This window comes from Podarcis tiliguerta, assembly GCF_965153285.1.
Source record: "Podarcis tiliguerta genome assembly, chromosome: 11".
NCBI lineage: Eukaryota > Metazoa > Chordata > Lepidosauria > Squamata > Lacertidae > Podarcis > Podarcis tiliguerta.
The window spans coordinates 38,412,440-38,438,052 of NC_139544.1; the positions used below are offsets into that span (position 1 = coordinate 38,412,440).

At 40.1% G+C, this 25,613-nt stretch overlaps 2 long non-coding RNA genes across 7 annotated transcripts in view; one reads left to right on the forward strand and one right to left on the reverse strand.

Annotated features, from left to right (window-relative positions):
* The window catches only part of LOC310660108, a 33,964-nt gene extending 8,989 nt beyond the window's left edge, over window positions 1-24,975 (forward strand). For 2 of the 5 annotated variants that reach the window (XR_014503193.1, XR_014503196.1), the window contains exons 2-5: window positions 3,876-3,935; window positions 17,661-17,708; window positions 18,955-19,070; window positions 20,328-20,494. This is a non-coding gene — a long non-coding RNA (uncharacterized lncRNA). Of the gene's footprint in view, window positions 1-3,875; window positions 3,936-17,660; window positions 17,709-18,954; window positions 19,071-19,162; window positions 19,254-20,327; window positions 20,495-24,733 lie in introns of those variants that run through there. The other 3 variants (XR_014503194.1, XR_014503195.1, XR_014503197.1) reach the window with 3 other exon arrangements.
* On the reverse strand, window positions 209-14,256 carry LOC310660086. 2 transcript variants are annotated; one of them, XR_014503155.1, is made up of 3 exons: window positions 13,409-14,256; window positions 9,517-9,688; window positions 209-381 (listed from the first exon to the last, which is right to left on the reverse strand). It is a non-coding gene; the product is annotated as an uncharacterized lncRNA (long non-coding RNA). The 2 variants fall into 2 exon arrangements; XR_014503156.1 differs by having other exon boundaries at window positions 13,318-14,256.
* Window positions 24,976-25,613: the final 638 nt, after the last annotated feature.

Sequence of the window (25,613 nt, forward strand, 5' to 3'; positions counted from 1 at the left end):
GTGTGTTAGGTGTCTGCTCCATAGAGATATACATGTCATGGACCCTGGTTGCATGGACAAAATGAACTCTGGAATGGGATACATGCTTCCATCTTTGACTAGCTATGTCTGTAATTTCCAGGGGATGTAGTTATTGAGAACAGCTGTGGAAAATAAATGCAGAGTTTTAAATAGGCATTTCTTTTTCAATTTACTCTACGAGATGTACTATATATATGTAATGCATTGTAAGACTATTAATAAAGCTTGTTACATTGCAAAAAAAAAAAAAAGGCATTTCTTTTTGTACAGCACTAAGTTTACTTGAGAACATATGTTCCTTCTTCAAGCAGTGTAATGTGAACTTCTGGTGCAGCTTCTGGTTGTGCTTACACTGTTTACCTGAAAGACAGAAAGAGTTTGAAAACAACAATGTAAATAAACTGGAAGTAGACATTAAACTGGGGAAACAATGTTAATAATCGTTAGTTGTGCATAGTTTTTATTCTTCAGTAATGGTTGAGGAGGGTGTTGCCAGCTGTGGATACAGGCAACTTTGTTAGTTCCTTCTATTAAATTAATACAGGCGATGCATTAGGTTAATTAATTTACGATTATTAGGAAGGTTAATTTAGTATTCTTATTTATAATATCTATCTATCTATCTATCTATCTATCTATCTATCTATCCAGTTGAACTATTTTTACTCCATTACTATTAGCCAATCACCTAGTAGAGTAAAATTCTAGTGCTGACCTTAAAGGGGCAATTAATGGATAGATAGAAAGATAAGATTTAGCCACCCCACCAAAAACAACACACACTGTACACCCACCCTTGGGTGATTCCCCCCTTTCTTTTTTTACTATTCTTACAGTTATTATTTTATTAAATATATAATGAGCAGCGCTAACAGAGTATTCCAGTTCCTTATACAATGGCTTCTACCTGACCACACTCCATTGTTTTCTTCTTTTGTTGATTTTTCCTATTTTATAATTTCATTTAAAACTGCAACACAAATTACAGAAAAGTGAGTGTTTGGAAGAAGGAATATGCTCCTATTTTGGTCGTAACTCGGCCAGTGTTCTCTCCCCTGATCCAATGGGCATTGTTGATTGTGAATGGCATATCCTGTTAAAAATAATTCAATGAAATAATGCAGTGGAACTCATTGGTCAGCATTAGGACATATTTCCTCCACATAGAAGCTTCCATGTTCAAATCCTGCCACCTACAATTAGAGGGATCTGTAGATGATGAGAAATATCTCTACCCAGGACCATGGAGAGCTGTTGCCAGTCAGAGCATGACAATACTAGAAAAGTAGTCTGGCTATAAAGTTGTTTGGTATGCTCCTATGATTTGGGAATCTGTCTGGCTATGAATGTTGTTTACCTGCACTGCATTCCCATTAAAGGGATGCACAGTTGCATTGTGCCCCAACTAGTCTAGTGCAGCCACAAGTGATGAGAGCTCCATTGTATGCTGCTGGTAGGCAATGAAACTGTCACTACAGTGCTTGGCAAGGCGCATCAAACAATTGCCTGGGCAGAAGGGACTGTTCCCTTATTAAGAGTCATAGTTATGGGAGAGCTTTGTTTGATCTGAGGGATGTCGTCATGTGATGTCATGACATCCTGTTCTCTGCATGATCCCTGATTGAGTGGGATCATGTAGTAAAGGAAAAGAAAGTTTTCAGAGTGGTTCCAAAGCAGCAGCATATCAGGACAACAAACAATTCCCCCCAAACACAGAAAGCAATCTTAAGCCAACTTTTCATATCAAAAATTGAACCTCATGAATATTTAGTGCCAAATACCTAGATAATTTATGATCCTCCTAGAACAAATCAATTTAATTCCTTCCTGCCACTAGAGGGAGAGGTTAGAAAAGAGCAATATAAATTTGTCAACAAAGGGCCTGAGAGTGCTCAGTATCAAGAAGCCCGGAAAAGAAGGAGAGCCTTAGAGGTGCATGTTGCATTTCAGGTTAAAGGCTTCCTCATGGATGACTATGCAAACAGCAGCAACAAGAAATTCTACTTTAAGCTGTAAAAATAATAACCGTATGCAGGAATTAGTCAACGAAGTGATTCGCTCAGCTATGTGTTATGTACTGTAGTTGTCTCAGTTTTAGAAAACATACAGTGCTCCTAAAATACATTGGGTTATGTGAAACATTATGACAAATGCATCCAAAACAAGAATAACGTGATTGTAGTACCTGTCACAGTGCCACCCTTCCCTGTGCAGTGAGTAATGTGAGGCGTGATAGAATAAACTCAAACAGAGAATGAGCTGGATTAAAAATGGCCACAACTTTATTGATTACAGGTGCAGGTGGAATTTTGGCTCAGGCATTGGGTGAATATCTATTTTAGCCTCCTGCCAGAGGGCTGAAACCACTTCAGTGTCGTGCCAAGGAATGTGGCCTCCTCCAAGGTGTTGATCTACTGAGGTCATTGTCCTAAGGATGCCACTAGAAGCTCTATGGCCCATCTGTCCCCATGCTTCACTTCTGGACAAAAGCTTCCACCGAGACCCCTCTAACAGGGTATCCTGATTACGTTGCTGGTTCAGGGCAGGGTGATGTACCACTTTACCCCAAAGCTTGAAGACTAGGATTCCACCCAATGCCTTAACTGCCCAAAGTTGTGATGATTTGCTATGAGGAAGGCAAAACCTCTAGACCGACCAATTTGTCTACAGGCAAATTCCTTCCTGGCTCTGAATATGGCAACCATTAGTAACCATAGCAAGGTCAGGATGCACTAAGAATGAAAACCAGATAAATGGAGTAAACCTAAGGAATAAAGAGAGGTTAAAGCAGCAACCTTAAAGGAAAATTACGATTAGAATACATAATACAGAATAGACCTTCCACAGAAAGGTCCAAAAACCAGAGTCAAAGGATGGCCAAGAGCAATAACAAAGGACTTAATAATAATAATAATAATAATAATAATAATAATAATAATATCTTTATTGTCATTGCCCCCTTCGGGGACAACGAAATTACTTGATTGCTCCATAAAAACACTAATTAAACAATACAGTATAATACAGCAAGGGAGATTAGATGACTTTCAAAGTCCGGGTTTCCCATTCAGGGCCGAGATCGCTCTGGAGAAGAAGCTGTTCTTAAGACAGCTCGTTCTTGTCTTCATCGTCCTGTATCTCCGTCCCGAAGGCAAGAGCTCGAAGAGACAGTGACCAGGATGCGATGGATCTTTTACTATGTCCAGTGCCTTCCTATGGCACCTTGTGGCATAAATCTGCTCTAAGGTGGAGAGTGGCCAGCGAGTGAGTGCAATATGCAGCCAGCACCTGCAATATACACCCACCCACAAAGATAACCTCAGAGATCTCTGGCTTGTCCATTCCTCCCCTCTAAGTAGGTCTCTTGTCTTTGAATATGGATATATTGGTTGGTTTTTCAAAAGGATGTGATGTTAGCCTAGACTTCTTTAGTAAAATGAGATAAAATGTATATTTTGGTAGTTTTAGAAAGTTCAACCGATGAAGCTCCTGAATATTTAAATATCAAATTTCAGATATTCAAATTATTCCTTTAAACAAAAAAGTTCCCCTCCTCTCTTTTTAATAAGCCCTGCAAGTAAAAAGCTTTTACATATTGATGTAACCTTCTGTGGTCCCTGCAACTGCAATGCATCTACACAATAATAAACCTTAAATAAGTACATGTTTATAACACCCTTGATCTCAATTTAATGGCATCCTTTGTGTTTAGTGTATCCTGCCATTAAGCAGTTCTTTATTCAGAGCTGTATTATTATCTTTGTTATCCATGAATATTTGTTCACTTCCTAACGCTTCTCAGCCAATTAAGCTTTTTCATTTTCATTTTTCATATCACCTGATGTGCTCATTAGAAAGCTGTTGGATATGATCCATCAGGAACTTCTGCTATACAAGCTCCATCAACATGAATGGTATGTACATAAGATTACAATACTTGGGATTTGAGCAAAGAGTAGAATGTGTTCCTTAATCGTTATACTGAAAATTGATTAGCAGAGTGTGTGACTTTCTCAGTTTCATCAGTTGATTTCAGCAAGGCCTCCTTCCATCTCTCATTTCCAGTTTTTATTTTTTATTTTTAAATTTAAAAGCATTTATAAAATGCTCAATCTTTCAAAAATCTCTAAGTGCATAGTATAAAACAACAGCAAAAGCAAAACAGAAAACTCATTTAAGCAATAGTATAAAAGCATAGAAAAATAATAACAGGAATCCAGGAAACTTCAACACATAAAATGTCAGGAACTCGCTGGCTGAAGAAGAGTGGTAGGAGGAACCAGCCAGGGAACCCCAAGAGGAGGAAAGCTAAGAGCAGGGGATTGCTGGTGGGACACTGAGGAGAGGTCAGAGGAAGAAGACTGGGAGGAAGTGCTGAAGGGGTGACAGGGTTTAGTGAGCAGGAAGAGCCTGTGACAGGGAGCAGTTCAGACTCCAAAGCTGAAGCAGAGGAGAGGGTGGTCAAGGAATTGCTGAAGAATCCAGAGACCTTCCCTCTCTTGCTGCAACAAGCTCCCCTCCCCCCTGGTCTCCAAGAACTCACAGAGCAATGAGAAGAGCAGAACAGAGGTCAGAGGTGTGCATGTGAAGTATGAGACTGCTTGGGAAACATCCAGGAGAGGAGGAGCCTTAGAGAGGCGTGGAAGCAATAGTATAAAAGCATAGAAACTGGCAACTCCTCAGCAGGGTCAAGACCTGCTGAGGAATGTTGCTGAGACCACTGGGCTGTTGTATGTTCATTTCCTTGAATAATTAGTTAATTTCACTGACAAGAGAGATCTGCATTCTTTATTGCTGCATCTGACACCAACTTTGACTTAAAACAAGGCCCAATCTTATGGGTCAGGGAAAGCTTGACAAATAGACTGGTCTTCACAAGACATGTAAAACAACTGTTGGTTGTTGCTTCACGTAGGGTAGAGTGAGTGGCATTCCATAGTACATGGTCAATAGCAGAAAATGCCCATTCTGGGGTCCCCATGTTATGATATTTCACTTTCTTGTAGTAAGACTAAAGTAACTTCAAGCTTAGCTGTTAAGCTCAACAGAGCCAAGACTCCACCTATGAATATTTCACACACCGCTGGCTTTATCTTTAGTGTGTGCTTATGAACTCAAATATAAAATGTTCTATAGTTGTTGTAGAACTATTACACCAAACAAACTTTTTAGAGTCAAAGTACTTTGTTTCTTTAAAATACTTTCTGTCTAAGAGTGTAAGTGGTAACAATGCAGAAATAATGACATTTTGATGAAAAAGTGGACGTAGCACTGTGGGTTGGAATTTAAAATCACTGAGCTTATGGGCACATTTATTCTCAGTGATTGCTACAAATCAAATATTGATGAAATAAGATTAAGCTGTTAATAGGGCAATTTATTTCATCACTGGAACATGTAATTTTTCACAACTGTTCATTAGAGTATAGGCTCTACATCCTATTATAAAAAGATTTATCGGTTAGCATTACATTTTTAAAGCTTTCTTTGGGGCAAGAGAATACGATGAATGGATGGGACAGAATGAGAAACAGTTCACACAATCAGATTGCCTTGTGCAATGGCCAATTAATTGTCTGTGTAGCCCATAATAATGCACTGGGGAGAAGCAGCAGAGTAACAGATTACCATCAAGGAACCCTGTACAACCTCTGTTATCAATGCCTCTGAACAGCCAAGACAATGAAAAAAGTGAATCTTTGAAAATGAATGGCTGCTGTCACCTGACTGCCATCCTTTCACTGAGAGCCAGTGTGGTGTAGTGGTTAAGAGCGGTAGTCTCGTAATCTGGGGAACAGGGTTCGCGTCTCCGCTCCTCCACATGCAGCTGCTGGGTGACCTTGGGCCAGTCACACTTCTCTGAAGTCTCTCAGCCCCACTCACCTCACAGAGTGTTTGTTGTGGAGGAGGAAGGGAAAGGAGAATGTTAGCCGCTTTGAGACTCCTTAAAAGGAGTGAAAGGCGGGATATCAAATTGAAACTCTTCTTCTTCACTAACAAAAGCTCTTTAAAAAAACAAGCCGCTTCATGCAACAGGCAGAAGTTCAAAAGGTGCACCTTTTCTACCACAGCATATCTATGTTGGAAAAACTGCATATGTTGAATTTCTATATGTGGTGCAACTTTAAAAAGTTGGGGGAAACGATTGTCTCATCTGCTTCTTCATGATTCGGCCAACAGTTTTCACCCAGTCATTAATATTTAAGGGAAAGCTAGTTTCCTTTTCAACCTTTGAGAAAATAATACGAATATACAGTAAAAGTTGAATTGCCATTAATATTTTGCCTAAAGTAAAGCTCACAGTGAATTTAAAGGTTCCTCCTCATGTGGAATTGTCGAGGCAAGAAAAGAAAAGAAAAAAAAGATTAGGTTGTTGCCTGGTGGCAGACTTCATCATTTCATGTAGCAGCCCTCAGGTTCAGTCCCTGGAGTTTGAAAAACAGATCTCAAAGTATCAGGGTTGAAAGACCCTGATACTCTGTAGAAGATAATACTGGGCTTCAATAGTCTAAGTCATCTTAAGTCTAAGCCCAGACGTTATCACCAAAGCAAAATCCCATGCAATATTGGAGGTTCATATACAGTGCCAGGGATCTCAAAGTAGAAATCTGGAAGCATATTTCATACCCTCTGTGCCAGCATGGTAGTTTGCCAGGGCTGATAGTCTATTGTTTACTCTGCTTCATGTGGGTGGACAGAGGACAGTATACTAGCTGCTATATAAGAGACCGATAGGCTCCCATCTGAATGCTAACTGTGACCTTTCTACTTGGGCTGAAAGCTCATTGTTAAGATATTGACAGAGCTACCTTCATATTTTCTATGTCTGCTTTTTCCTGCATTGCAGGTGTTTGACTAGATGACCATTGGGTACCTGCCAACTCTACAATTCCATGATTCTACTTCTAGACTGCCAAAAAGTTGATAAAACAAAATTTCAAGGGGTTGGAAGGAAAACAAAACATTTCAAAGACTAGCAAAGATTCTCAGAAGTGATTCAGACAGTTATAATACTAATAGTTGCCTTCAGCTCTTTTTATGTACATTGCTCAGTTAGGTTTCAGTGTAGAAACACAGTCAACAACAATGTGCAGCATGCACAATTTTGCCATGTACATTGCTTTGGCATGACCTTGCAAGCTGAGTTTCAAGGGGAGATACAATATTAATACTGAATTATGTATTTGTGTGCTAAAAGACAGGAATTGAGGGAAAGACTCAAAGGTTGGATACTAGTTGCTAGATTTCTGCTTTGAGCAGGGGGTTGGACAATATGTCTTCTAATGATCACTTCCAGCTCTTAAAACATATAGAGAAAGAGAGACTTAATGTCTCTTTCTACAAACTCAAGCAGGCATCATCACATTTCCAGCTATAGTTTGCTTTTTTGTCTTTGTTTTGCATCAAATTGTTAATTGTCTTAATATGAAACAAAATGGTAGCTGGATGGTCACTGTGTTGCTTATGTTTTCAAATACAAGTTCAAGTCACTGTCTCTATAAGGGCCTACTGTATTACTGTATGGATTTTCTAATGGGTATTATGGATATAATACAAAAATACATATGCCTACCAGCAATTGTCCCCTATAGACTATGTGGCTTGGAATAATATGTTACTTTTTTGTGTTTCTTAAAAAGAAACAAAAGGTTACAGCTTAGCTATTAAGTGCTCAGAATCCGCCCCCCCCCCCCCCGGAACATTGTAAAGAAAGCATCTCCTTTTATCATTATTGCAGATAATCTTCATGTCTCTTATTCTTTGGAAAGAGAACTATACTGAATTTGAATGGATAGCTAATTTCACTAAAAATAACCATTATTCTGCACTTGCTTGCTTCACCAGCATATGTACTTGAGAAGGATTGTACTGACTGTTGTGGTTGAGTAACATCTTGCAATGTGTGATGTGATGCCAGAGTTGCAGATGCATTGTAAGAGCAGGTGCACCAACTACATATTCTTGAGATCGAAGTGCCAGTCAATCAGACGAAAGGTCCCTCTAGCTCAGTATATTGCTAATGACAGCTGGCAGTACTAGATGTAACCGAGTCAGTGCCTAAGTCAATCTTGGCATTTCCTGTGCCTGGTATTAATCCACAGACAGATGGTAGCGGAGTAGCTGCCATACTCAAGAGCCGTGACCAATGAGAATGGGAAAGTAAAACCTTAACTTTCAGCTTAACATGCTTGCTTCATGGGAGACTTATGCTTACTTGTCTCCAGTTTGATTCCAAACAAACTGAAAGCAAAGGGAGCTGCCTTATACTGAGCAGGATAATCTAGGTTAGCATTGTCAGCACTGAGTAGCAGCAGCTCTCCAGGGTTCCAGAGAGGAGACATTCCCAGCCCAGCTTTCTGGGGACTGTACCTGGGACCTTTTGCATGCAAATCAGATGCTCTGCCACTAAGCTATGATATCTCCCCATATAATCTACATGTTGGAAATAGTTTGGGCAAGTCAGAACATTTTAAAGCTCATGCTGGGACTTCGCCATGGCTCCTTTGGGTAGGAAGGGTGGTAGAGTAACAATAAGACATAAATCTTTTGGAAAGATATACTAGCCACATGAGTTAGTTTGAAATGTATTCAAAACTGGCCTTCCTGCATGTGACAGAATCAGATTATCCCCTAGCCCTGCATAAAACCTTTCTGTTTTTGTTTAATGCAAGGAATTAAGGTGGCTTGGTCAAACATCTGTAAGCAACATGTGGTCAGATAAGCAAAAAAGTTTCGGAAAGCAAAAAGTCCTCAAAGGTGAAATACAAAATATAACAACACAACAAAAAGAGTGGTCATATACGCATATTGATCGGCTTCCATATTTGTCAAAGGTGCCAACAAACACCAAATGAATGAAGATATTTTGAAAAAGTAAGGATCAGATACTCCAAATGTCCAATAATTCAGGTTGGAAAGGTTGCTAAAATTATTTTGCATTGGTGTATGATATGAAGTCCCACAATGTAGCTTGAAATTAATCTGGTTTTGCAATGCCATGTGACTCTCACATGCCAGATTCTTTTTTCTTTTCACATTTCAATTCCTCATCTGGGAGAGCAGAGGTTCCCCAGCATTATAAATATATTTCTACTCATTGTGACCAGTTGTGACGGCTTATAGCTTTTAGCAATAAAGATTCATTCATTCATCCATTCATTCATTCATTCAATCAATCAATCAATCAATCAATCAATATACAGTGGTACCTCAGGTTACATACGCTTCAGGTTACAGACTCCACTAACCCAGAAATATTACCTCGGGTTAAGAACTTTGCTTCAGGATGAGAACAGAAATCGTGCTCCGGCGGTGTGGTGGTAGCAGGAGGCCCCATTAGCTAAAGTGGTGCTTCAGGTTAAGAACAGTTTCAGGTTAAGAACGGACCTCCGGAATGAATTAAGTACTTAACCCGAGGTACCATTGTAATAGCCAATAGCAGTTATCCAGTGTTTCAGGCAAGAGACATTCCCAGCCCTACTTGGAGAAGCTTACCTAGGAAGTAATACTAGCTGACATTGCTCACCTAGCATTGCTCACCTAGCTTCCAAATGTTGCATGCAGGTTACTGAGAGGGAGAGGGTGATGTTGTGACGATAAAGTTGCTGCCGTAACTTATGGATATGATTCCTGACATCAGCTCAAAATATTAGGGTCCTTGCCACTCCTGTATCCATAAATTCAAAAGGAGAGTATGATTAAAAAAAGCTGGGTATACATTTGCTTTGGCTCAGTGTTGAGGACTTGGCCTTTGTGAATGGGGTATTTCAGTTATGTTATTCTGTAATTAGAATGATACATCTCAATATGCTTCTCTAGAATATATCGGTCCAGCTTTATAGATGTGTCACAGATTCAATTCAGAGTCCCTTTGCCAAGCTGATAGGATACTGCATTAAAATCTTGGGCTACTATGAAAGGGGCTGTTAACGCAGGAGCATTAGCCTTGCTTATCACTTTAATGTCTTCCTTTGATGGCTAAGCAATGGCTAAGTCTTGAAATATTTACTACATAATGAGAATCTGTTATTACCCTACAGTCTCTTTTCATGAGGGGTGAATATAGCCAAAAGCTCCATTTTCATCTGAGAGTTTTGATGAAGGAGTGCACATTTTGGCTTTCAGCTGCCATGATTGCAAAATGACAACCGCAATATATATACAAAAGGAAACTCGGTGTTCTTTTTATGTGGAGCAGAAAAAGAAGGAGAACTCTGGCTCGTATTTTGCTGATTTGGAACCAAAATTGGAGAAGCTTTTTGGAAAAGAAAGCTTGGTTTTCAGGAGGCCATTGTGGGGATTTTAAGAAGCCCAATCCACAACCATCCTGCTTTATTCCTACCTTTTAAGTAGCTGCTGGTGGTCAGACAAACAGCATGGCTGAAACTGAGCACCATATAGCTTACAACATTTGGATCTATTGGCTGTATCTAGCACTAGCCCAATTCAAATTAGATCCATTGAAATTAAAAGCATAAGTAACCTAGGCTCATTAATTTCAATACGTCTACTCTGAGTAGGACTAGCATAGGACACAACCCAATGAATGAACAAGACTGAGCTTCAAAAGATGCCACAGTCTGTTTAAATACCAGGTGGGTCTTATTTCCTACAGGAAGTACCACTATTACTGACCAAGGCATTAGCAGATAGTTCTTGTAGTTACTCCTACTGCAGTGTTGACAATTCCATCAAACTATAACCTGGAGATCTTTCTTCAATTTATTAGCTGTGTGCCACATGCAGACAGCAAGGACATTATAGAGAAATGTTCTTGGCAGCTGCTGTCAATGGCAGAATTTATTTCCCCTAGGGATTTGCCAGCATCTAAGAATTTTCTGAAAGTGTGGTCTAAAGTTCTCATAGTTGGTGGGAAGGGAAAAGACAATAAAGATGAATTGGTGTTTTGTGCTTTTGTCCCATGTTTATAGAAAATTTTATATCTGTGTGTGGGGGTTTTAAATTATTGGAAATGACTCCCAAGGCTTTAGAATCATGCAGGGCAGAAATGTGCATGAGTAAAAAATAAGAATGAAATAAAAATCATAAGACATAGTGTTAGTGAACAAGAAGGCAATAGTTGAGCTGCTGAATTCATAATATTGCAAGTGAGGGTTTCGGTGGGAGCCTCTCAATCAATGCAAAAAGCAGCTGTGGCAGAAGGGGCAATCTGGATCAGGGCCATGGCAGTGGCAAATGATTAAAACTCCCTCCTCCAATGCTACACTCCTGGTTCAGATTTCTCTCTCCCTCTGCCCTCTGCTACCACTTTGACTGCTAATGCAAAAACCAATCACTTGATTAATGTCTCATCTAGTTTGGTGCACAATAATATCGTGGGGAAAAGCTGGAAGAATGAAAAGACCTGCCATCTCCCAGCTCTGCAATTGAAAACAAATTATTTCTGGACTCTTAATTGCTTCTCACTGCAATTTTTATTTCTTGGTCATTCTTCTTTGTGCTCCTCTTTGACACGGAGCCACGCATTCTATGATGATTGCTCATAATCGCATCATAAACTCCCTGAACCTTAGCTGGCCATAATTTTTAGCAAGCTGAAGTTGAGAGTAGGAGTGGAGCAAGAGGGAGGGGGAGCAGTAAAGCAGTAGCTTTGACATGTGATTTTGCTGCCATTCTAATATGGTTAAATCTGGTCCAGAAAACTCCTGGACATTCCTGGAGACAAAAGTGTCTTCAGTGATTTGCAAGCACACTACTGTTAATTAACGATCTCAAATGCCCCTTGCCAAGTGTAAGAATTAAATAATTTCTGTGGAAAAATTTCTTTCCTGTGCTTTTTCTTGATTACCACCACTCTGAAGAAGGGGGTTTAAAGACACTTGATATTAGTATAATAGAGTGATCATGGTTGATGGATATGAATGTCAATATAGTATTTTTTGGACATGACAGATACACCAGTGATATGCTGGCAAAATAGCTAAAGTGGGACTGCCTCAGGCAGTGCAACATTTATTTAATTTCCAATGTTTATGGACAGCTTTCTGTCATGAATGGTCACAAAATGGTTTGCAGAAAAACAGCTGCAGTGGGTGGTTTGGTGTTGCACACCTGTCTTCCTGAAAGTGAGCATTGTTGATAATTCCTGAGAGGGAGAGGTGAGGAATGCAGTGTTCAATGTGGTTCAGGTTCAAGAGTCAGATTGGCTTTTGGTAAGTGGCGGCGATGCTAGCAAAATGGAAAACCAGGTGTGACACACCACCCTGTGTTTATTGCCCAACTGCTGCTGCAAAACCATCAATAAAACAATGCACCAGTCAAGCAACACAGTGTTTAAAACAAGAAAAAACACAGGTGAAAACATCAGATAAGCATAATTTGACTTAGAATGCCTTGTTTTCGTTGAACACCTGGAGTTCAGTAGGGTGGGGGACAGACTTATCTCAGCTGGGGTGAAGTTCCATAGAGTCAGCCCCATAATTCTTAATGCATGGCTCCTGGTAGATATGCACTGTACATCTGAGACATAGTAGATCACTAACAAAGAGAACTCTGAAGATTTCAGCGATAGGGCAGGGTAAGAAGGAATTGGGTATCCTGGACCCTAGTAATAAAGAATCCTGAACTTGACCCAGTAACATATGGGCAGCCAGAACAAGTTTTTAAGCTTTTAAGCACCTGGGTTATGAGCTGGGGGGTTGGTCTGCTCCATATCCTATACCTATGCTGTATCCTGTGATTTGTAACTATTTTTAAAATTTACATTTCATATATAGAGACACAGCAATCTTAGATATGTTATTTATGGGACTGCTGTATTGTATATGCTAATAACAAGCACAAGTCCATTGTAAATTTCATCTTGAACAGTGAAATCAATGTGCTATCAGGCACATCCAACTTCCAAGGGACTGTGATCTACTCCCACTATAAAAAAACCTGGCAGTGATCTACCCATTGGATTGACCAGAGTTGCTGAGCTTTTTTGGGGGGACTTTGACCCAAAGTTGTTTAGCTTTTTTGGGGACGGGAGCAGGTTCCCGCAATCAACCATGATCGACCAGGGTAGATCGACCAGTAGATCGACCTGTTGGGCATCACTGTGCTATATAATAGAGCACGTCCTTTTTTGATGGAGGATGTGCTGGGAGATATTCCTAATGAATTGGCCTATGGATAGTCACCAGGTCAGGAAAAGTCAAAGTGGTACTGCAATCACTGCAGACACTAAATCATAAAGATCAACAGAAAAAATATTCCAGTGACAACATATTTTGATACAAATATCTGATTTTCTTTTATATTGTGGTCTTGACCTGCAACCGATTTACTTGCCTGGCAGAGTTTCTGAAAGACAGTTGAAATAATGAAGTTGCAGACTAAAAAAGAAAGAAAAAGCAAGTCCTTCTAGAGATTTATCACTTACCACTACCACAGAGACTTTGATGGTCTTTTTACTTTTCTTGACTTAATTCATGAGCATCTCAAAGAGGTGTTATGGTTTGTACTTTGAAAGTATTTTAGAAGTTTAGCAATACCAGTTGCTGAGTGCTCTTGCAGACTTCCCATGGGCATTTTAGTCAGCCATGTGGGAATTAGACTCTAGTTCCCATTTGCAGAGATATGCAGAAGTCAGCCCTGGGACATTCGACCCTTTAATTAGTTCTCTTTTCTCCTCCTATAAAAACTGTTGTTGTTTAGTCGTTTAGTCGTGTCTGACTCTTCATGACCCCATGGATCAGAGCACGTCAGGCACTCCTGTCTCCACCTATATAAACTACGCAAGTTTAAAATAATATATAGCTTTTACTTAGTATACTTTCAGTTCCAGATTAAATATACAATGAAGGTAGGTGATACTTAAATTGCTAATAGGTCTCACATAGATTAAACTGTTACAGACTGACTGATACTCTGACTCTGAGGCAGGCAGCAGCAAAACACAACATTCCTGCAGCCCTAACTTTTAAGACTAACTGCCATAACTGTACCAACTGCCATAACTACCAGAGTATATGACATCATAGAGTTCTACAGCTCTTGCAATTAACCATATACATATGCATTTTGGGTGCTAACAACCCACAAGCCGCTGTGAGAACAGGACGCTGCACTAGGTGGCCTGATCCAGCCGGCTTGTCTTATGTTCTTAGTTCCTGCTACATTGTTTGCTATAGAATAGACATTAAAAAAACCAGCCAACTGCCATGTTGGTTAGAATGCAAATGCATGATGAAAAGTGGGTGTAAAAAAAGGCCTTTTTTGTTTTCTGCTATTGAGGCATCTGATCAAGGCCTGTATTTTAAAATGAGCTTGAAGATATATTTGCAAATGTTTGTATGTTTCATGCCAGGCAGAAACCAGCTGGCTAAGTACTTTGGCAAGTTTCTCAAAGTTGTAAAAGGGAATTACAGGCTGGGAGCAAATGTTACACTGACCCTATATATTACAGAATACAATCAAGCTGCAAAAACACTAATTAAGAGTTGGTAAATAGTAAGATTTATTGTTTAACAGAAAATAATACCATGTGCCTCCCATCAGACTCTAGCCATATTTTCCTAAGGTTTAAGGTATACTGAGAGAGTTAAAGGGCAATAAATTTTGGGAAGAGCTAATGGGAAAAGCAGCTGGCTGGGAAAGGGGGGGTGTAAACTGAAGAGGCTTCTTTTGAAGCTGTTTTTACTGAGTTCCTTTTTTACTTTGCAAAGGCCTCTTCTTCTAAAAAGCTATCTATGTTATGTATGGGATTTGTTGGCTTAATGTAATTTTACAAAGGATTTAGAAAGTAAGAAATGTTACATTCTTATGTTAATTCTTATTTCATTGATGGTGTGTGAGAATGTGAACCCAAGATCTCTGTTTAGATATTATTTAATACCATGAGCCACATGATGCTGTGGCCTGTCGGCTACGCAAATAAAGTCTACTACTACTACTACTACTACTACTACTACCATGAGCCATTTGTTTTAGCCATTTGTTTTGGAATGCAGGGGCAACAGGGGCAAAAGGTGATCTGGTAATTAAGGTGCCTTGTCGAGGCAAATGTAAGATATATGGCTACTTGTCTGCCATTTATGGATAGAAGGAAATATAGCTCTTTGTCTCCCATAAAAGGTAATAGGAAATGGGTGTATCTTTTATGATTGGTTCTAGCAAACAGCCAATAGGAATTTCAACCAGGCTGATTGGACAGAGGCAGCCAAAGGAGGAGCAAGGGGGCTGGGCTGAGGAAATATAAGTGCTGGCCATCAGGGCTGGAGGGGGCAGAGCTTTGGTAACCATATACCACTGTGCCTATCATTTATTTGTCTGACAAATAAATTATTATTTTAATTTCTCTATTGGTGCGTTGAATATTTCATTCCAGCTAAGCGTTAACCACAAGCAGGGTGCTACACTATGGAGACCCAGTCCACATTAAAACACTTTAACAGCGAAATTATGTAAACCCCACTGAATTCAACAAGACTTACTCCACAGGAAATTATATATAGTAGGGATGGGGAATTAGCAGCCCTCCAGATGTGGTTGGGTTACACCTCCTATCATCCCTGAACATTGGCCATGCTGGCTGGGTTTGATAGGATTTTGAGTCCAGCAACACCTGGAGGGCCACAAATTTGTCACCACTGGTGATTAGGGTGCAGCCAAAATCACTGTGACTATTGCCCTTTGAAAATATATGTCTTAGAAAGGGAGGGAGCATGGAATGTAGACGTTGCAGCCAACAGAAAATCTATTTTAGGGAGACTTATATTTTCCCCTGCAGGGAAAATCTTGATACTCAGTGTGCTCACACAAATCAATAAATGGGCACATGGTGCACTCAAGAATAGTTATAATCGCTTTCACTGAAAAAAATGTGTATTCACCTAAATGTTTATTTACAAGTCAATACAGATTTCTTCTCTCTAAAGCCATTCTCCATCCTTGTTTGCCCTGAAGGAACTTCCATTTTTCTTGGCTCTAACTCATACATATCTTACTTGCCTTAAGGCAAAAAGTCACAAACCATAGGTTTATTTATAACTCATCATGTTCCATTCCAGTGGTTTTCTCTAGTTTCACCTAGAGTATTGACTCAGTAGATCATTTTAAACTGCTATTTAAATGCTGGAAAATGTAATTATTGACATTATACTCTCATGCCCAGCATTCACGGCGCAAAATATAATCATACTAATTGGTAATAATTTCTATTTGTGCTGTTAAATCTCTGCAACTTTAGCTATGGTGCTTATTCTCTTTAGATTCATTATTCACAAGGCAAAGTTTTCTCACACTGATGTTTTAACAGAAATTCCATATTAGTCATAGAATGAAGAAGGAGGTTTGCCAGGTTACATGCTTGAGGTTCCTGATCTGCCTTCAATTCTGCCATTGCAACATAAATCAAGACTGACACAGCTTCTCCCACACAACTGCCTGTTCTGTACAACTGCATGCTGGATTTCCCACAGAAATTGAAATGGGATGGAGGGGTGTATTTGAATTTTTTTTGGGGGGGACTAGGGGTTAAGGACTGTGGAATATCACCCTAGGCAAATCTCAAGCCATGTAGCACCATTGTGAAAATTTGAAAATTAACAGTATTACTACTGCTAATAATTAGCAATAATCTTAATCCTATCTTGGTTTCTTGCTATACCTTTGCACATTAACTTCTTGAGTGCAGTACATTCAATCTGATAGTTACTTCATTGATCTTCTTCTTCTTACAATTACCTGCTCTTCACCCCAGGTCATGGGCTGGTTGCAACAAATAAAACAGAGTATTAAAAACAGTTTAAAACAATTTAAAATTACAGAAATAAAGCAGGTCCTAAAAATATACACCACAGCTGTCAAAGGCCAGGATAAAGAAGTGTGTCTTCAGTATTCGCCGAAAGCTGTATAATGAAGTTGCCAGGCACACCTCTCAACTGATATACTTACTAGTTTATTCCTGTATCAGGCAGAAGTGGTTTCTTTCAGAGTACAAGATTCTGTTCCATGAATGTTCAGCTGTAGCTGATGGGGCCAGAAATAGCAAGAGATGAATCCCTATTTCTTCCAAGAAGCACCAAGACCAGACTAAATTACCATTGGAGGCAAATATCACCCACTTTTGAGTAATATTCCATTCTAGCCCTCTTCGGGCAGTGTATTAACATGTAAAACTAATATGTAGTGTGGGGAGAAAGGGGTAGGCTGGTTAAACTCACCATCACTGTCTACTGAAATGGGGACTCTCCTGTACCCATGGAGCCTCCCAATACGAAGTAGAACACTGGAGGTGGCCTTTTTCACTGGTGGTACCAATGTTGTGGAATACCCTCCCTGACTGAAATGTGTGTGGTCCCATTGATATTGGCTTTGTTTAAGACACACCTGTTTAGACAAGCATTCCCCTTAACTTGAACTTCTGTTATGTTACTATTTTTAACTGGCTTGTCTTATTGTACATTTTAATTAAGGATGTTTTGATGCATTGATGGAATGGATTTATTGTGTATTTTGATTATGTATGAATCTAATAATTTATTCTATAAGTGTAAATTGCTTAGAAGCCATTTTGGTATGTAAGCGGTGTGTGTGTGTGTATATATATATATATATATATATATATATAAACTAAAAACTCAATATTCTGCTCTTATCACTGCTATCTTACTCTTTTTTCCACGCTTTAGAAGCCAGGTTGTGCTAAAACCTATGCAGGCCTATGTCGGTACAGAGGGGTGAGTATTCTGATTGTCCAGAGTTCCTGCTCACTTGGAGGAGCCCTGCACTATATATTTTTACAGACGTCCCCCTTTGGAGGACTGGAGTGAAGACTTCCTGACTCCCCCCCTAGCCTGCCTATGATTGGGCAGTTCAAAATTTGAGGCTTGGAGGGCTATCCAACAACTGGCTGTAGAGAAATGGCTTTTGCCACCCAATAATAAAGGGGGAGCTTGTAACAGGCCACAACCACTGCCTACCCCCCAAGAAGGGTAAGCAGCCATTCCAAATGCACAGCTGTGGGGTAGAAGGCCAACAGACATGCGGACAAAGGAGGTCATAACTTACTCCCCCAAAGTGTTTATCAGGGGGAGTGAATCTGCAATGGTCAGCTTCACCCCTGGTGCCAACAGGGTGTGTGGATGTTTTATGAACAATGCATAAGAGGCTGAGTTCATCTGACAAATGTTATGTCACACAAGGAAGGATGTGACAAACTGCTGGAAGAAGAAGTTCTTGGGGGGGGGGGTTATTCTCTTCTGTTACTAGAAACACTGATAAATACGGACTTCTAATGTTCCCTTGACGTTAAGTCCAAGGGGAGAACAAAAGTCATTATATATGTCACCTTTGCTAAAATGACTAAGGTGTGATGAAGTACTGGGTTGCCATGCCATCTGTTCAGATCCAACTCATCACAAAGAGGTTCCTTTCCAAGTGCTTCCTTCCCTTTCTGCTTTTAATTTCCCAGTTGGTTCCATTTGATATGTTTTGATGAAATACTCTCTTTAGATCTATCACTCAAATCAGTACTTTTTATCTTTTGGTTTCCCCTGCTTTGGCTTGCCTGCTTCATTTCATTTTTCATGTGCGAAGTCAATCTTTCTCAAAAGGTTTCGGAGATAATGGGTATAGGCGACTCTCAACTTATGCTGGGGTTGCAGTTCTGGGGATGGGGCCTAAAGCCAAAACTGTGTATAGTCAAAACATATTGGGTTCAATGGGTGGGAATGCAAAAATAAAAAAAGGCAACCCCCTTTCCACCCCCCATCTTTTTGGCAAGCACATAAAGCTGAATGTGCACAAGTTAAACGTGCATCAGTTTGTCCAAGCCATAATATTTGCATATATTTCCAAGCCATCATATTTTTGAAAGCAAGAGTTAGCTTAATATAGTATCTTGTAACCATCTTTCTGCCTGTACAAGCACAATAAGCTTTGTACTGTACAGTAATAATTAAGTTTCCTATCTGTGGTTTGTAGTTTTTGATTGAAGTGAAACAAAGTTTCAGAGGGCTCTTATGGAAAAGATAATGAATGTAACCTCCTGACAGAAGAGCATGGAATACACATAAATGAAAAGAAATATCAAAGCACGGGTAATGTCTTTTCTTAATCTTTAGATGACCAATTTATGGAATATGCATTCTTTCTTAGCAGAGCCGAGCAATGCAAATCTCTTGCATTTCAGATCCAAGTTGAAAATAAATGATAATGCCGTGAAGTATGAGACAAATAATGTTTCCAAAAGGAGAACAAAAGAAGCAATTAGCTACTCATAGGTCTGGTGTGTGTGTGTGTTCCAGTGGTCCTAAATTTGGCATATATTTTCTGTGTGAATGAAACAACCAAGCTTAAAACAGTCCTTAACAATGATCAAATACATAAAACAAGAGTTAAGGTTAAAATATAACTAATACAGGAATTTATTATGAATAAAAATATCTACATATACACACTATTTTAATTATATAAAGGCAAAATATGTATTTTGACTACATCTTCCTCAACAGCAATCTTGTTATGCATTTAAGACCACTGAGCAAGACATAGCTGAAAGGTGCTTGGCCTTTTTATATATTTCTGACTTGTTTACTTATTTGTAATTCATATTTTCATTATATTTTTATCTTGTACTCTCCCACCCTGAGATCAATCTGAATGCTATGCTATTCACATATGTACATATGATGTTCAAACTAGAGATGACCCTTTTCTGTAGCTGAATTAAAAATAAATTCTAGAGACTTGAGGAAATGAAAATTGCCTTTGGTTGCTGTGGAGCTAACCTCTAAACCTTACACTCTTTTGGCTTTTTAGCATCAACAGGCTGCTAGGTTGCTTGATCTGTGTGAGAAAAGGAGAACTACATACTTTGTAGTAGCTTAGCAACTACAAGGTGACTTGCCCTCACCCCAGCAGTTGGCAACCATGGGCACCTCTGTAATGTTGCAACTCACTCCTCCACAACCAGCCAAGAGGCCAGCTGGCCAAAGTTGAAATACTGTGATGTTTTAGACAGCATGAAAAAGAAAATGAACTAAATGGGGCCCATTCAATGAAATGTTTGTTAGTTCTGAAACAAATGCAGAAGGGAACAAATTGGCATGAATGGAATTCCCCTTTGGGACTACCATTCATACCCATTTGTACCATTCAGATGTCGTAAGGTCTTGTCTTACTTTGTGGTGATGGTGTTGAGTTTGGAAAGTCTCTAAGAAGCTGCTCATTTTCTCCCCAGAATGTCTTAGCCATTGTGTCTTTCTAAGACGTTAGGGGAGGGAATATAGAAGCCAGCACATGAAAAATGTCAGTCTGCTCTGGTGATCATTTTTATTGTTGCTGATCTTTCCCAGAATTACACAACACCTCCAAGAGGAGTAGCTGCCAGACTCAGCCTGTCGCTGCCAAAGGTGGTGAATATAAAGAAAAGGAAAAGGGTGAACAAAAGAATGAATGTTAATTTAAGTACAAAACTGAATGTGACCTCAGTGAATGAATAATAAAATGAATGTGATTTTTTTTAATGAACTAGTAATGGAATTAATGAGTCTTAATGCCAACAGTGAATGGAGTTGCTTATAAATGGCTTGAGACCATAGTATAGCCTTCCCCATATTGGTAACTTTCAGAATTTTTCTCCACCTTAATAACTTTTAATATTCAAGAATTTGAGGGCTTCTATTTGAAGTCTTTTTAATAACAATTGCAGGGAAGAACCTTTGTGGGAAATCCCTTAATTTCGGAGTAAGGCAACCTTCCCCAGCCTGGTGCTCTCGAGAGGTTATTGGACTACAACTCCCATCAGCCCCAGCCAGCATGGCTTATGGTTGGGAACCTGGGGAGCTTTTGTCCAACAATATCTTTGGGACACCAGGTTGCAGAAGGGTGCAATAGTAAGATTGCTGGCATCATGGAACCCCCTGAAGCCCTGGTACTCAGATGGTTGCCCCAGCTCTCTAATAGGCATGTGGTGATATCTGTCCACTGTATCTGTTCATGAAATCTTGCTGGTTGTAAGTTTTTTCTTCTAAAGAAGAGGGCTATAGAGTTGCTAACTGAAATCTATGTGTCCATCTCCTGGGATCTAACTAGACCGCCAGATCCCTGTCCAAGTTCTTCTCGGGCTTTCTCTTTCAATGACTGAGCGCCATAAATCATCCAGTGCTTTTAGCTGTGCTGTAAGCCCTTTGACTGAGGAGCGGGTATGGATATTTGCAATAAATAAATCTGTTAGAACAGATATGATAGCTATTTAAGCAAGCCTTTAACTTGTTAAGGAAAATCTTTCAATCAAACATGCTTTCAATTCGTATTAATAATAGATTGTAAGTATAACATCTTTATCACTTGAGGCTCAAGTATCCTCTGTGGCTAGAAATGCCTTTTACCAGCTCTGTCTGGTTCACCCACCACAGCTGTTCCCTGGACAGGGATAGCCTGACCACTGTGATGGTGACCTTGAGGCTGGATTCCTGCAATGCAATGGAAGCCCCAGCTGGTGCAGAATGCAGCAGACAGACTGCTGATGGGGGCACATGGCCAACACTACCTGGCATCTTTGTCTAATAATCTGCACTGGCTGCCCATCTGCCACTGAGCCACATTCAAGGTCTGTTGCAATGTACGGAAGCCCCACATGAAGCCCTCAGGCGTTAAGCTGTAATTTAAGCAGGCTTTATTCCAGTTGCAGTCTTGCATCATCATAAAGCCATCTTCTTACATCCAGGAACCAGCATACACAGGTTGGGTTGCATTCAGGGGAAAAGCCAGTGTGGAGAAGTCAAACATACCTCTTTTTACTAGCTGGCTATAGACCAATTAGGCAACTCCCCACATCTCGTGGTGCTGACTCATCACATGATGTTGAGTCAGCATTTCCTCTTAGCACAAAATGCCTACAACACTCCAACAAGGTCCTCGTATTAATTTACAAAGCCCTGAACAACTCAGATCCAGCGTATCTTAGGGACCACCTAAACTCTTGTTCTGTCTATTTACTCAAGATTTCCAAAGGGGCGGCCATGCCAGCCTGCCAGCACAGAAGTAGCAAATAATTTAAGGCACCTTAATGACTTGATTTGGTGTAAGCCAGGGCTAGCCAACATGGTGCCCTCCAGATGTTGGAATAAGCTCCCATCATCCCTGATGATTGGTTGTTGTTATTGTTGTTAATATTTATTTCCCACCTTTTCCCCAAGCTGGGACTCAAGGTGGCTTGCAGATAAAATAGAAAAAGTTAAAACATAGGAAAGATGGTCATTAAAAAGCAATTAAAGATAGTCGCTAAAAAGTAATTCAACTCTCTTGACTGGGGCCAGTAAGAGTTGTTTTCCAGCAACCTCTGGAGGACACAATATTGGCTACATTGGGCATAAGCTTTTAGGGGCTGGATTCCACTTTGTCAGATGCAAATGGACTCTGTTCGCCAAAAGCTTCTACTGTAATTCATTTGTCAGTGCCATGAAACCCCTAGTTGTATTCCCCCAAAATGTGCAAAAACCATGGAGGGCAGTTGGCAAGAGAACAGGACAGGTTAGGGCTGTTGATTTGGGTCAGCTAACAACCTTGAATCCTGTTATCAGACTTAGGCCAGTAGATTGCAAAATACAACAGAGTTGAGTAAATTCACTAAGCATTAGATCCAAACCTTTTCATGCATCAGCAGAAATTTCAAGTGGGACAATGTTGCACAGCTGGGAAAAGAAAAATGATTTCTTTAGAAGTACCATTCACATTTTTATCAACGCATTGCTATGATTTCTCTGTTCGCCTTCTTTTCCTAATCTGGTCTTGACAGTCAATTTCATTGGTATGTCTTCAGATGACAATAAATGACTTTGCCACAGAGGAGAAGGAATGAATGTGCTTCTGAATGGGATAGTGGCTATTAAGATGCAAATGCAAGCACTTGACTGTGTGCACTTCTAAATCAAATACCCCATAAACTGAAAACCAAGGTCTCACATGCATTTTACCTTTGGATATGAATGTGTACATTCTAAAACCCCACTATACACTACACTGGTGTAAAAATAACCTGATACCCATCATTATTTTCACTTGCAATACCATTTCCCATAAATAAATATGGCAACAGTGCATGAATACATGTCAATTCAAATGTTGTAGAATAATCGACATATATCCTAATGCACACTGACTTGGAGGGTTGGCCGCTGATGAAATTACAGTACATGGCCACTACTCCTGTGCTTCCAAACTGCAGGCTGATCAGCAGAAGTCAGCAGATGATGCTTTTAACAGGATAGAGGTAAACGTTAGTCTTGTTCATACATTCCAAGAATATCGTGGGCACACAGTGTGATTGGGGCAGAGAGGTGCGCACAATTGCCCCATACCTGCCAGTGCCAATCCTGACCTTCCTGAGTGGGTAAGGTCTGAATGGGGATTTTTCCATGTGCAGTGATGGGGGAGACATTTGTTTAAAGTGTGAACTAATGTGAACCTGCATAATCACACTTCCTTAGGCAATACATGAACCAAAACACAGCTGTCCTTCAAAATTCACATTTCTCCAAGTTTTGCAATGCAGTTCTCCAACCAAATAATTTCTAACAACAACAAGAAGAACAACAATGCAAATATCTCCACATTTCCCCTCTACAAAAAATGCATTATATTAGGGGAAATTACTTGCAGAAATATGTACATTAGGAGAAATGTGCTTGGAGTTTCATGCAGACTTAAAAATATGTTTGCAAACTGATTCTGAAAGGGACAAATGGAACCTGAGAATGGAAATATTAGAAATGGAATGATAACATAACTGACAGATTCATTCATCCTTCTTTAGGATCCCACCTGTGATCAGGACTGCTGCTTTTGCAGGGGAAGATTCTAAGTCTGCTCAGCCAGATGCACTTAGAACCCCACTTCAGAGCTCCCCACTCAATGCAGGAACGTCTGGGGTGAAGTTGGTAGGGACAGGGGACTTTATGTGGCTTTTCATTCCCACTACACGTTATACCTGTAAGGTTTCTCTGAACGCCTGAGTAGGGTTATTGCCACCTGTTAATTGCTACTGGGACATAGCAACAGGGAATGGCAAACCTACTGACAAAGAAAAAACCATGTGGCTAAAACGTTGTGTGTGCCTCTGTGGATGAGGTGGGGAGAGGAGAGGGAAATGGAGACTTATTGTTGAGGAGAACCAGGATTAGGGCCACAGTGAATGGGCAGTGTCAACACTTTCTCTTGTGTCATTGTCCTAATGATCATCACCCCACCTCCCCAGTGGTTCTGATTGGCATTGGAAGTAGATTGCCACAATGCGTAGTTTATCCTGGGGGTACACCCTACTTACGGCGAGAAAGGTGATCCAGGTTTAACAATAGCCAAAACTGCAGACAGTCCTACATCAATGATAAGTGCAGCAGCCTAACTGCCAGGGGCCTTTGGAATATTAGAAACTAGGAGGAAAGTGGGAGAAGAAAACCCTTGAACAAATGCATCCCAAGAGAATGAACAAAGGAATTTACAGAAAAGTTGGTGATCTTACACCGGTCCCTACTTATCACATCCCTATGCATCACATCCTTATATCTTTGAGTATAGCATTGGGAAAAGAAAAGAAAATACTGTGACAGAATCTTCTTTTTCATCTGTGCTCCACTAGTAGTGCTTATACCAGCCTTCACAGAATTCAGTGGTCTTGAAACATATTGATTTAAAATCCACAGAAATGAATACAGAAGTGTGCATCTGTGAGGAAATAATGCAAGGCTATCATCTTTTATAGTTTGATGAACAACCAACAGGATGAGAGACGCTCCTACTCCAACGATTCAAAAGGAACAAACCAGATTTGCTAAGTGAGGTGAATTGTGGCAAACATTTGGCAATGATAAGATTACACATGCATGCAAAAGTCATCATTTCTCCCTCCTCCAATTCCTCTGTATATTATCCTGTTATAGGATTCGGGGGGTGGTTTGGATGTTGCCTGTGGGTTCTAACAAAACCTGTAGTTTTATATCTACAGGATGGGAGTTTGTGAGTTTGTTGTAGAAGAAACTGCTGAACTGGTCAAACCATTTTCTTTAAGCTAATGGCCTGGTTAGATCTGTAGAAATCCCCAACTGCATGACTGGAGATGTGGATGAAGAACAAATGTATTGCCATCAACATAAGTGCATCAGCCTTCACCCTCCCACCTGGCTGGAGACCAAGTCATCTTGTAAGAAGGAGGAAAAAAATACCTGGGGCTAGTATGCAAGTCTGGGGTTGAAGATGGAAAGCGATAGAGGTTGAGTTTGCTCTCTGTGCTGAGACCAAAACTTTGGCTTTGGGGAGCCTCCCTGACAACCATATGGGGAAACAAGATCTGTTGGAATGTTAACTCTGTGAGCCCTTCCATCTTAATCTCAGCCTGTGTATATGCGTAAATAAAATCACAAACCCAAAGGACACCAGGGTCTCCAATCACCGTCATTCTAAGGAAGTGGAACTTTGGATAAGTGGTGGCACCTCTGGACTCACTAGCCGCTTGGAGATTGGGATGCATGTAAAGGGTATCAAAGGCCAGGGTAAAGAGGTGTGTTTTACTCCTTCTGCATCTTTTTTAAAAATGCTATTTCTATATGCTGCTTTTGTAATTGTTAATTTGTTAGCTCCCCCCC